The sequence below is a fragment of the Rhipicephalus microplus genome, unplaced genomic scaffold, assembly GCF_043290135.1.
Source record: "Rhipicephalus microplus isolate Deutch F79 unplaced genomic scaffold, USDA_Rmic scaffold_12, whole genome shotgun sequence".
Classification (NCBI taxonomy): domain Eukaryota; kingdom Metazoa; phylum Arthropoda; class Arachnida; order Ixodida; family Ixodidae; genus Rhipicephalus; species Rhipicephalus microplus.
This window is the reverse complement of record NW_027464585.1, coordinates 46,681,368-46,694,622: the sequence shown is the minus strand read 5'-3', so window position 1 is coordinate 46,694,622 and position 13,255 is coordinate 46,681,368. Positions and strand designations below refer to the sequence as shown.

The 13,255-nt window shown below is 41.0% G+C and overlaps 1 protein-coding gene and 2 long non-coding RNA genes across 8 annotated transcripts in view; 1 reads left to right on the top strand and 2 right to left on the bottom strand.

Moving 5' to 3' along the window:
- Window positions 1-13,255, top strand: part of LOC119166787 (chymotrypsinogen B) — a 1,014,345-nt gene that overhangs the window by 253,843 nt on the left and 747,247 nt on the right. The gene's annotated exons all lie outside the window — the stretch shown is intronic.
- The window catches only part of LOC142783846 (uncharacterized), a 577,947-nt gene that overhangs the window by 388,559 nt on the left and 176,133 nt on the right, over window positions 1-13,255 (bottom strand). The gene's annotated exons all lie outside the window — the stretch shown is intronic.
- LOC142783848 (uncharacterized) overlaps window positions 1-13,255 on the bottom strand; it is a 156,416-nt gene that overhangs the window by 112,277 nt on the left and 30,884 nt on the right. The window lies entirely within an intron of this gene.

Genomic DNA, 13,255 nt, shown 5'->3' with positions numbered 1-13,255 from the left:
AACAAGTGTAGGCGCGAATAACACACACAAAAATATTCAAGTAATTCACATAAACAACACCACCACATAACTACATTAATCGATTGAAACTTCTAAGAACACTTTTACTGCTTTCAGAAAGGATGATGATTCTGTTAGAGTGGCTACATGAGCTGGCAAGGAATTTCAGTTGGTTATTTACAGGGCTAAGGGCAAGTTTTGGTATTTTTTCGTTCTCGGGAAGATGGGATTAACTTTGTCAAGGTGATCAACACGGGCTGAAATGTTTGATGATGGGAGGATATGCTTGCGCGCAAACTGGGAGTTGCTGTGGAAGAGTGAGTGAAAATTAGATAGCCTTGCAAGTTTACGGCGCGTGGCAAGGGAGGGCAGATTGAGCGATTTCAGTATGGAACTTACGCTTTCATACGGTGAGTATGAAGACGTTATGAAGCGCGTAGCTTTGTTTGAATTTGATTCAACCAGGTAAGTTAAATTTTCAGTGTGAGGGTGCCATATCATTGAAGCATACTCCAGCGATGGTCTTATCAGGGAAACGTATGCATGCAGTCTGTTTTTTTTGGTTGCAAGGTATAACCGCCTTTTGAGGATGCCAAGTTTTTTTATTGCTTTAGTAGTGATATGTTCAATGTGAGTAATCTAGTTTAAAGGATTGTACTGAATCAATTCGAATGTCATATATGGTGTATGACTTATGCAAAGAGATTAGAGCAGACTAAATTCCAAGTGCTTAGTTTTCTCTATATTAATTTCCATCAGCCACGTGTAGCACCACTCGGCCAGCCTATCGAGGTCAGATTGTAAAATAATATTATCGGCAGGGCAAGTTATTTCTTTGTAAATTACGCAGTCGTCTATAAATAGCCGAATTTGCGAACCTATGTTACATGCTATGTCATTAATGTATATTAAGAACAAAAGAGGACAAAGAACCGAGCCTTGGGGAACACCGGATAAAACGCTAGTAGGATTAGAGATGTAGCTCTTTAGTTTTACAGATTGGAAGCGGTTAGTAAGAAATTCCAGTATCCATTGTGTTGTATTGTTTTCAAGCTTCAGATTGCGAATTTTTTGTTCTAAACGTCTGTAGGGGACCCTACCAAAGCCTTTGAGAAATCAATAAATCTGGCATTGACATGACGGGAAGAGTTAAGCACAGAATGAAGGTCAGTAGTTAATTCGAAAAGTTGCAATTGACATGAGAAATTTTGACGAAAACCGTGTTGGTTGTTTAGGGGCAAGGTATTTAAAATAATATAAGCCATTATATTTGTGAATAGCACATGTTCGAGAAGTTTGCAGAATATGGACGTCAAAGAGATTGGTCTGTAGTTATTGGGCTGAGTATTATCACCAGATTTGAATATTGGGATATTGTAAGCAGATTTTCAGCCCTCTGGTGCACAACCGGTATCTAAAGATTGTTGAAAAATTAGTATTTATGTATTTTTGTGATAATAGAGTTCTTGAGTTAGTAAAAAAACAAAAAGTAATGACCACGCCCCTCTCTCTGGTGTTACTTTAAGCAACCCCGCTTTCTCTAAGATGATTAGCTGGATCCACCCCTGACTTCACGGCACCATTTCCCTTTACCTTCGGGTCGGAATAGAGATACAGAGTTTCTTTTTTTTAATGCACTACGTCACATTTAAATAAAGACAGCCGTATTTACACTGATGATTTTTAAAGCTACATTTGTAGACCAAAAAAGCATGTACATGCGACCGATGGTATAGCGTCATGCACAAACAAACAGTATTGTTCATATACTCTACAACAGAATTCTGAATAACGTCACTGCCTTAAACAATAGCCTTAAAAAAACCTCTCCGTGGTGGATGGGAGATGTGACATATGAATATCTTTTGGCATCTTGCATCAAACACTATGCTAAGTCGGAGTGAAATATATGACAAAGACAGGCAATATTATTACGACTTCCGGGTTGTTCAAGTGCCCATCATGAAATGCACAGGCATAAAAAAGAGGATGAATATTGTGCTACTATATGTACATGCAACAAAATACAACATCGATACTAATTATTTAAATTCAATTAGTTCAATGATTATGGAGATCACCAGCAATGATTTTACTGAATGATGTTACCCTCTTCATGAGATGCAGTAAAACACCACATTTGGATTATACAAGTTTTCTGTTTACTAAGTAGAGGCATTGGTTATTAGATCATTTGTTATGTGTTTGACAATCAGTGCAAATGCATGGCAATTGAAACAGCACCTGTTAACTCAGAGCAAAAATATTCTATTCATTATAGTGAAGTTCAATATGTTATGACACCATCCTGACACGCTTAAGAAAATCCGAATAACTTGTGATATTCTTGACTTCAAAAGTATTTGAATTCCTAGACATTTGATGTCCAGGTATTAGCAGTGTACAATAGAATGGAAACGTGGGCTAGTTGGTAATTCATGATGGTCCAGCGAACTGGGAGCGCGGGAGTAAACACAGACACAAAGCAAAGAGGAGGCACACATCACGAGCGCTCAGCGTGTTTAAACGGATAGGAAAAAAGCTATGTAAAGAGTAAAAATAGAGCTTAGTATAGGATTTTTCGGAGGCCAGCAGAAGACCTTAAGACCTAGAAAAACTGTTGACTTTCCTTGGTGTTAGCAAAGGGCGTTAAAAATCTATTGCCAAAGACTAGCAAAGGCTTTTTTAATCCCAATCAAGAGAAGCCTCGAGGCAGTGGCACTGAGTAAGGACTTGTCACCTCAGTAACTTGCACAACTAGCAGAGTCTATTGCATACTGCAGCTAGCAAAAAGAAAACCCTTTCTGTGTTTTTGCGACCAACACGCATAAGCCGGTAGTTTCATTCAGGACAATTGTGAGTGATTGAGGTATCTGGTAGAACGTGATTAGTCAGTTTTTAATGAAGCGGGTGGACTCGGTTGTGATGAGAAACCCATTTTAAACTGAGAATTTCCCATGCATCATCAGCTTTCTTCAAGGAATCCTTCGATGGGTACTTTTTCTTGGTTTATGTTGAGGACCTATTTTATTCTGTCCTGCTCGGTGAATCGTTTTTTACATAAGAAGTTGCACTGACGAGAGTGGTGTGGCTGCCTTCACGAATGCCGCGGGCATGGTAGTAAAAGCTTTTATGGCCCTTCTCAAGTTTTATGTTGAAGTCAACCTAATTAGCAATTTTATATTCAAAGACGAGCCATTTTCGTAGGCTCGTATGTTGCTCCTGTGTTGTGCAATTTCTTATGTTTGACCGTAACCCCTTTTATTAGGTTCCACCAACATAATTATTAGTTGAGGGTTTTAGAAGTTCTTACGTATGATGATATTTTTTTATTATTTTAAAGCAACTGACCACTGTCACATAAATAGGTCATTGTTAACAATGTTCTAGCAGGATTTCGCAGACAGAAAAAGGTTTGGTGTTTACACATGAGTCGAAGGCTTGTGGCCTTTTGCAGTTTTTGCCTTAGCGCATTACCGTGCAGAGTTGTCACTGCTGTAGGCTTTTTTGTCTAGGTGGGCTGAAAAACTGCTTCCATATGAGTTGACGCATTCCAAAACTGTAAAAATAACCATAGCTGAACATTGCCCAGAGTATACTTGTGCAGGGTTGTGCTCACACATTATGCAGAAGACTATTCAAAAATCAATTGAACAGGTTGTCTGGGGTTGGTTTTCTTCGCATGCTCCTTAACGCTGTAGCTGAGTTGCTCCACCAGACTATCAAGAGAGAACACCACGGTACTGGGGTAGAGCAGGGGCGCAGAACAGAGCGACCTGATGTTGTACCGTGTATGCACCGAGCTGCACACGACCTAAAAATGGTTGCAAACAGAGATGTCATGCCGGTTCTTTTTTCTGCGCCACGACAATCATCTCAGCTTTTTTGTTTACACTAGTATACTATCTGATGAAAGCAACAAAGGTGAGTACGGCAAGAGGCATGCCAATCATACACAATATGTGTCAACGTGGTCGTTTATGAATTTCCACTATTCTACGGCAAAAGGAATGTTGGCCAGGCAAGAATATGCGTGAATGAGCATGCGCAGAAACATGGGTTTTCGTTAAAAGATAAAGATGGGGCACATTTGCTGACGCATTGCGATTTTCATAAGTGCGAGCCGTACCTGGATAAGGTTTGGATTATTGGCAGAAGCAGGGACACAACTACTTGAGAAGGCATGGATGCATTCTGTATAAAATCACGAGATTCATTAGGTATCAGTGATACTTTGTCTTTCTGGTATGTCGAGAACAAGTTCACAGATTGTGATTAGTTAGTATGCTCTCAATGTGAGCCTAGCTTACTCCACACGTGTGCCTATAATTTTTGATGCAGAATATGATGAATAAACTGTCGAAACTTTGAGCTCCCCTAGACCCCTTTTCTCATTACTTTGTCATAAAAAACAGCCATATCTTTGTGGCTTATACAAGAATATGGACCGGTTAGAATAGCAAAGTGTACTTCTGGCCTGACCTTTGTGTCTTAAAAATTCGTAGGGGCAAATTTGACATAGAAGAGGGACACCACGTCTGGGTGATGCAGACCGGGGAGACATGAGGTTATGACAAGTTACTGATATGCATTGACAAGGATAATGTTAGCCGTGATTGTGTGAGAATTCCAAACTGAAAAAAGAGTAGGAGTGATCAGTGCCTTCTGTCGCATAAGCCATGAAATAACAAAAGCAATCAACGGCACCTTTGCCACTATCTGGAACGTAATAACACTACCACAGGCTGCATTCATTGTTCTTCTGCACAGGCTTACGACATGCAGCTTCATAAAGGTAAAGTGAGGACACGTAAATGCTTCATTGTGGTAGTGTCAGAGCGAATGCTCGAATCTGTTGCAGCAAAATTATAAAAAAAACACTCCTTTTTTACCTAGTCGTTCTAAAAAAACTTTAAATCGGTCTGAAGACAACAATACATTCTACAGATTTTTGCTGATGAAGGGAAATTTTTCGTTAGATTAGAAACTTCGTAACATGGTGTTTCTAGACATAGTTTTATTAGTAGTTATTAGTAAAATTTACACACTGGGGAGCCATGAAAATTTTGTAAACGGGAGGTGGCAGCCGGAGACAACATTTTGACAAGTGGACTTGTCTTTTGCAAGGCTCAACAAAATTTTGAGAAATTTCGTTCAATACAATAACCATAATACTTTATCAAGGTGCCTATCCCAAGAAATGAAGTTATTTATAATATAGAGGAGCCGAGAAATGTTACTTGATGCTATTTAATATTGCGCACACGCAACAACGAAGACCAAAAGCTTGTATCGTGCACTGACTTCTAAGCGGGAACAAATGCTCTAATCTGATAGAGAAGTAAATATCACATCATTTTGATGAAAAGATAACACGCATGAAAACTAGTAATACGACCCAAATTGACAATGTACTTCCTAAATAATGAAAAGTTCTTCAATTTTCTAAGCGATTGCAAGACCAAACACATACATGTGCTGGAACGTATTGTAACACAGGGCAGGACTACACGGACACTAGAGTAGAAACAAATCGCTCTTGTGCCCGCATAGTCGTGGGCTGTGTTAAAATATGTTAAAGTACTGTCACTAACTGGTCCAGCTTTCAGTCCTTTGTACATGTGCTTATTTGCGGACGTCCCATTATTACAGCCCTAGCTACCCAGTATGATGCACCTTCTCTGCATAATTTTAATAGAATAGCTTTGTATATGTAGTAAACTGTTTTTCTTGCATGCTCGTCTACTGACGCGGCCTGCAGCCAAGAAGCTAGAGACCACATGAGTCTACAGAAAGAGTTTGAGCATTCGCACGTGCGATCATACCGGTGTCACAAGGGTACTTTTGATTGCAATCAGCTAGGGCGTCTGTGCCAAACTCTATCCGGCGCAGCAGCGACAGACGGTTCGATCTTGATCGAAAGTATTCGAGTGACACCAGTATTAGCCACCGCTAACTGCCCAAACTATAGATAGATGAATGTGGCTTCAGAAGTCTGGGTAGTGATGACAAACGTATAAACCCAAGTTTTGGAAGATCAGTGAAAGTGGGAAGGAGACAAGATGAGAAACTACAGCAGAATTTTTATTCAGAAAGGCAAATTGAAATAGCTACTAAACAAATTGAGAAAGTAATCACTAAGGATAATAAAACAGTGTGGACATACATGAATCTAATTAGACTGTTTGAGCTAGCGCTTGCTAAGGCACGTGACAAGTCACCCCGGAAACGAAGATACAAACCCAAAAGTTGGTGGCATGAGGAAGTTAAGAGAGCCATAGCAAATCGTCAGGAAGCCTCTAGGGAACACAGGCATGATAAGCAGCGGGGTGAACCGACAGATGCTGTTGAAAGAAAATGGGAAATATTTCTAAGCTGTAGAAAGGATGCATCCCTTTTGATCAATGACAAGATTAGAAAAAAGGGAGATCAGTGGCTGGCAGAAGTAAAAAAGAAAGATATAAAGGCAGCTGCGAAGTTTTGGAACCATATAAACTCCCTAAGAAATGAGACGAGCCTAAAGCAGAGGTTTATAACTACAGCTCAAGGTGCTAGGCCAGAAGGGGACGAAGCTATTGAATATATAGGAACAAGGGTGACAGAAAAACTTCAACAAAGAAGGGCTTCATGCACCACAATAGACAAGGATGAATGAAGTAATGCAGTGGCTCCATTTTCACAACGAGAGCGGGAAAGGGCTGAGATGAGCTTCCTAGTAGAACATCAACAGGCCCAGATGGCATTCCAATTATGCTTATAAAGACATTAGGTCAGAAGTTTAAGCAGGCTTTGAGAGAGGCAGAGGGCAAAATGATAATCGATGGTGAAGTCCCCGACGGATGGAACCTTAGCAGGATAAGCATGATCTATAAAGGAAAAAGGGACAAAGCTGACATAAACAACTACCGTCCTATAACAGTGACATCAGGAGTCTACACGCGGACGATGCAGATTATAAATGAAAAACTGCAGACATGAATAGAGAATGAGGGGGTGCTGGGGGAACTGCAGAATGGGTTTCTGAAACACAGGAGGTTGGAAGGCAATCTCTTCTCTCTGACGCAGTGCATTTGAATAGCAGAAAAGGAACACAGGCACCTGTGGCTAGCATTTTCGGATATCAAGGGAGCGTATGATAGTGTTGTTCAAGAGAATTTGTGGGGAATACTGGACACACTAGGTGTGGATGATGGAGTCACTAATCTTTTAAAGGATATGTGTAAAGGTGACAAGGCAGTTATAAAGTGGGAAAAACAGGTATTCAAGCCTGCAGAGGTAAAACGAGGGCTTAGGCAGGGGTGTAATCTGTCACCCATGTTATTCATGATGTACCTACGATGATTAGAGGCCACATTAGAGGAAATCGGACTGAGCTTCAACCTCTCCTTGGTCAAACAAGGAAAACTCATTGAACAGGCACTGCCAGCATTGATGTACGCAGTGGATATAGTGCTAATGGCCAACAACAAGGAGGATTTTCAGAGATTTATGGACGTCTGCGTTAATGAGGGAGATAGGTTAGATTTCAGATTCAGTGAGAAAAAATCAGCACTTATGATTTTTAATGATAATGAATGTAGTGAGCTTAGAATACAGGAGGTCACGCTAGAGGCAACGGATAAATACAAAAATCTGGTCGTATGGATCAGCAATGGGACCGAGTATCTGAGGGAACACGAAATATACGTGACGACTAAAGGTAACAGGAATGCAGCAGTCATGAAAAATAGGGCACTGTGGAATTACAATAGGTATGATGTTGTGAGAGGAATATGGAAAGGGCTCATGGTTACTGGGCTGACGTTCGGCAATGCGGTCTTGTGCATGAGATCAGAAGTTCAAGCAAGATTAGAAATTAAGCAACGTGGGATAGGTAGGCTTGCTTTAGGGGATCACGGGAATACACCAAATCAGGGAGTAAAAGGTGATATGGGATGGACATCATTCGAGGGCATGGAAGCTAGCAGCACGATAAAATTTGAGAAGCGATTGAGAGAAATGGGGGAGGAGTGTTGGGCTAGGAAGGTATTCAGCTACTTTTTTTTGAATTTTATTCATCAAGCGTGAACATGGAAAAGTGCATAGGTACAGATTCACTGGGAGGTCCCAAGGTAAGAACCGCAGGCGGGACCTCCCATGATGGAAAAAAAAGGTAATCATCAAGCAACACTGAAATACATTGTCAGCAAATAAACACAGCATAAAAAAGAGAAAGATGAATAAAAAACAAAAGAAAACAAAAAAAACCATTAGAATAATAAGCAGGAACACTAAAAACAGGGAATACATCGTCAATCTAAAAAAAATATGTGGATATGAATACCACAACAAAAAAAGACATGATAATACAGTTACAATTCAATCAAACAGAAGGGCCTAACAAGAAAGTCTTTTCTTTGGATTTAAAAATGCAAAGTGATTTAGAAGATTTAACATCAGAGGTTAGTGAATTCCAGAGCGAAATGGCCGAGAACAGAATCGTTTGTTTGCAGTAGTTAGTGTGTATACACGGAAGTAAGAGATTCTGGCGTGAGGCAAAGCGCGTTGAATTGAGATTATTAGTGATGCAATGAGGGAGAATATCTAAGACAAGGTGATCGTGCAAAACGTTAAAAAATAAAATACCAATGCTGTACCTAAACAGATGATGAAGGGGCAAAACACGCAGCTGATAGAACAGCGGGGAAGATTTTGCTTGTCGATGGGAAAATGTAATGATGCGTAACGCTTGTTTCTGCAGTCTTAATAATGGGGCGATGTGGGTATGATACGTACCACCCCAGGAAGAAATGCAGTAATTTAGGTGACCGTGGACAAAAGCGGAATACAAAGTTAGGAGAGTTTGCAAGTTGAAGTATGGTCTAACTCTAATCAAAACTCTTATGCCGAACATAACTTTCTTTGAAATGAAGATTACGTGCTCATGAAATTTAAGGTGAGAATCGACTATTACGCCAAGAAAATTAGTGCTACGATGAAGTTCAATTTTAAAACCAGAAATATACAGGGAAGGGAACTCGGAAATTTTTCTTTGCGGGGAGCTAAAAAGCAGAAAGCAAGTTTTAAGAACGTTAATAGATAACTTGTTGAAGAGACACCATCGCTGGAGAGAAAATAGGTCAGCTTGGAGCATTTGCGTTGAGGTACACATGTTTCGGTGGGAGTTAAAGATGGTATTGTGGTCAGCATATAGTACGCATTGTGAAGAGGTTAAACAGCGAGGAAGGACATTAATGTAAATTAAAAAAAGAAGTGGGCCCAAGATTGAGCCTTGTGGAATGCCTCTGTTAACTGTGACCGGGGGTGATGTTGCTGTGGAAACAGAAACTATTCGTTGCCTGTTTAAAAGAAAGCTTCGTAACAAAGTTAGAGCAGGACCCGTAATGCCATAACGCTCCAGTTTAGTGAAAAGAATGTCATGGTCAATGGTGTCAAATGCTTTTGAAAAATCTATGAAAACAGCAGCAGCAACGTCGCCGTGATCAATGAAGACTTAATTTTATCTGTTAGACATGCAGTCGCAATATTAGTTGATAGGGCAGCACGAAAACCAAACTGAGAGGGGGCGAGTAAGTTGAATTTTTTAAGGTAGCGGGAAAGACGGGTCTCAATAAGTTTTTCTAGAACCTTATCTAAGAAGGAAAGAATAGAAATGGGTCGATAATTATCCATAAAGCGCGCGTCACCTTTTTTGAGTACAGGAACAATTTTTGCTGTTTTCAAGGACTGTGGAAATAATCCGGTTTTAAAAATTAAGTTGAATATATAGCAATGTAGTGGCGCAACAAGTCGACGTACAAGTTTCAAATGAAACCCATGAATACCATCTAAGCCAGGCCTGGTAGTCTTTAATCCTGCAATGGTAGCTTCGATTTCGTCGGAACAAGTAGGAAATAGAAAAAACGATTGGGGGCAACGCAAAAGGTCAGAAGAATAAGGGCACGAGGGAAGTTGTGAGCATACACCCGAAAAATGATTGCTAAATGCATTAGCAATGTCTGCAGGTTCAGTAAATGATGAGTCGCCCTGAACAATGGATTTGATGGGCTTGTGCTGAGTAGCGTTATTCAGGAATTCCTTAACTAACTTCCATTTTTTCTTTATGTTGTTACCGCACCTATTGAATTCATTGTCGTAGTAGCTGCGCTTGGCGGCTTTAAGGAGCGAGCACAGAACTTGAGAGTAGCGTTTATAACGTGCTCGGAGATTAGAATTTAAAGGTTGGCGCTTCATCTTTTTGTATAGATTATCTTTTTTACGCAAGGCAAGAAGAAGGGAAATTGAAAGCCAAGGGCACCGAGGGGCAGTGTAACGCCTATTGGAAGTTATTATTGTTGTACAGTCACCGACAGCATTGATCATTGCATCAGAAAATTGCTGTAAAGAGATATCAGGATTCAAGACATTGAATATGCTGGACCAGTCTATTTCTGATACAAGGTTTAAAAATTTTTCACGATCAAATATGGAATGCTTGAAGGTTTCAGTTTTGTTTTTTTCCTGCTTGTGCAAGTAAAAACACACGGGGAAGTGATCGGTAATATCGCAGTCGATAGTGCCAGCTTCTATTGGGGAATCATGATTAGAAAAAATATGGTCAAGGAGGGAATGGGAAGAATGATCTACAACACGTGTAGGCGTATTTATCAGTGACTCATAACCGTAGCTACAAAAGGCACTAGTGTAGATCGAAGTGATAGGATTCGCAGAATCAAGAAGATTGATGTTAAAGTCACCCATGATGAACACATTTGTGTTTTCGAAAGACAACTTATCAAGCACAAGAAAAAGTGCATCGCAGAAATCAGCTGCATTAGATGAAGGAGAGCGGTAAACGGAGCCAAAGACTGTCATATTAACATTTGAAGAATCAATTGGATCGAGTTCAACCCAGACAGATTCGCATTTGGGAACATTTATGCTTAGATATTTGCGTCAACAATACGAGAGCTGGTTTGAAACGAAAATGGCAGAGCCCCCGTAAGGGCTACCACTACGATGATCGTATTCTCAACCATAGTCGGCAAAGCCATACATATCGCGATCTTCACAAGTAAGCCAGGTTTCGGAGAAGCAGATGATGGAGAAATGATGGTTCAAAGTATGCAGTAGTGTGGAAATCTCGTTACAGTTCTCTTTAAGGCAGTAACTTGCACATGAAAAATGTCGATACGAAAAGAATGAAGCTAACCAGAAAATTGACTGGTGAATACTTGAAAAACAGCTGGGAGCCAAACCAAAAAGAATTATCGCTTAAGAAGAAGGTGATGGAAGCTTAGACCGATATGTGGAGAATCGCCATGATTAAGAAGTCCGCACTAAAGATCTATCGAACTTTTAAGCAGGAAATTGCCAAGGAAAGGATCTATGATAATACTCGGGGCAGTTCTGTACTGTTTGAGGCCAGGACGGGAGTATTGCGAACCAAGACATATCGGACGAAATACGAAGGGGTAGACACGGTGTGCAGTGCGTGTGGAGAGGAAGAGGAAACTTCCGAACACTTGATAATATTCTGTAAAGGGCTTCACCCTATAGTCCAGGATGATGGCGCATAGTGTTTCAAAACACTGAGGTTTAGGGACAGGGAGGGCCAAATATACTTTAGGCGGGTAGAATTAACTAGAAGACGGTTATCTGATTGGTGGCTAATGTCAAGCCACTAGTGAAAATTAAACCCTTCACTACAAAGTGCGAGTCCTCAACCTCACTAATTAAAGGGACAAAAAATCTAGTTTTTGGTTCACCAAGTATTACGGCTTGGTGGCGTTAGCCACCGTCTGATCTAAAGGGTACAGCCATATCAATCCATCAATCCATACAACGTTGTTCGCACGTTTCCGAAAGTTTCATTGGGCGCATTCGTCCTCGCTTTTTTATTTGTTGTGGCACTCCGACACCAATGCTTCTGTATGCACTCTCATGGCGCGAAAGCAAACTCACTGCTTTGTTCCGTGATTCACTACAGGCTACATGTCAGCTAAAAAGAAGCATGCGTTGTTCGGCGTTCCGAAGGACGAAGCTCCGTTGACGCACTGGCGGAGAGTGATATCTAGCGTGCTGACTAGCTGCTTCAAGAAAACTCGGCTTTGTGCGAGCTGCACTTAAGCGAAAGGTATCTCCCAGCACTTCGAGCACACTATGATTGGCGAAATTGTTGGCATTGAAAGGTCTACCGTTCAGGGGGCGGGGGGAGGGGCGAAGGTTCATTGCAGGGCGCCTCCTTCTTATTAAATCAGTGTATGAGGCACATTTTACGCCCCACTATTAGATGACTAAAAGAGTGCCCCGTTGCCTAGTCAATGGGTAAAACAGATTTAGCGCCCCCCCCCCTACCAGGTGGCCAGCCGCTTTTGCCCCTCTCGTGCAGACGCCTATGGGTAGGCCTTTCGGAGAAGCTGTTCGCATTTGTAGACGCATTGCAAATCACTTTTTCAAAGTAGTTTAGCTGCAGCGAGCTTCACAGTGACAACTTGTAAAAGCTTGTTTCCTGCTTGAAAAAAAAAATGTTACACTGGGCTGCGCACAACATGGTCTGAGCCTCGCCAATCAAGTCAACAAGTTTTTTCTGCTTACCCATTTGCGTTTTTACATAAAGGTACTCCACAAGAAGCGAGCATCTGAAAAGAGGAATTACATGAAGCTCAGGCGTATCACCTAGGCTTGCAGGCCTATGTTCTGTGAGGCGCTTGTGTACTATAAAACATTTTTTCTTGGGGATGAAAAAGGACGTGCGACAAATTATTGAGAATGCATTGTTGTAAACAGATAGCGAGTCACTACTCGGAAATTCGTTGTATGACGTGTTTGCAGAAAATAAAAGAATTTCATCCAGATACCGCTCGTGATTCTTGCCTCTGAGTATCACGTTTTGAATAATTGGCTTTATTTACAGATTAGTGCTTGAGGAAGTGTTGGTTCGCCGTGGAAAGCGTTGCAAGCAATGGCTCACAACTGAGTTTCTCGTTCCACTCTTCTACCACTTCACCTCGACAAAATGTTTTAGTGTCGTTACACGCTCGCGTTTGGAATCTTGTCGATGTACCTAACGATATTTCAGTTCAGTCGCGCTCCTGCGTAGGTATCCTGTTTTCCAGAAGCCAATTAACATATTTTCTCGGTCGCCATTTGAGGTCATGCACGAGCAAAAAAATATATTTTAAATGTTTCACATTGGCCGCCCGCGTCGTTGATTGCCGTCTCTGCACAGCGCATCACCGCCTTGGGTGACGTTGGATGAATGAATGGATTGATA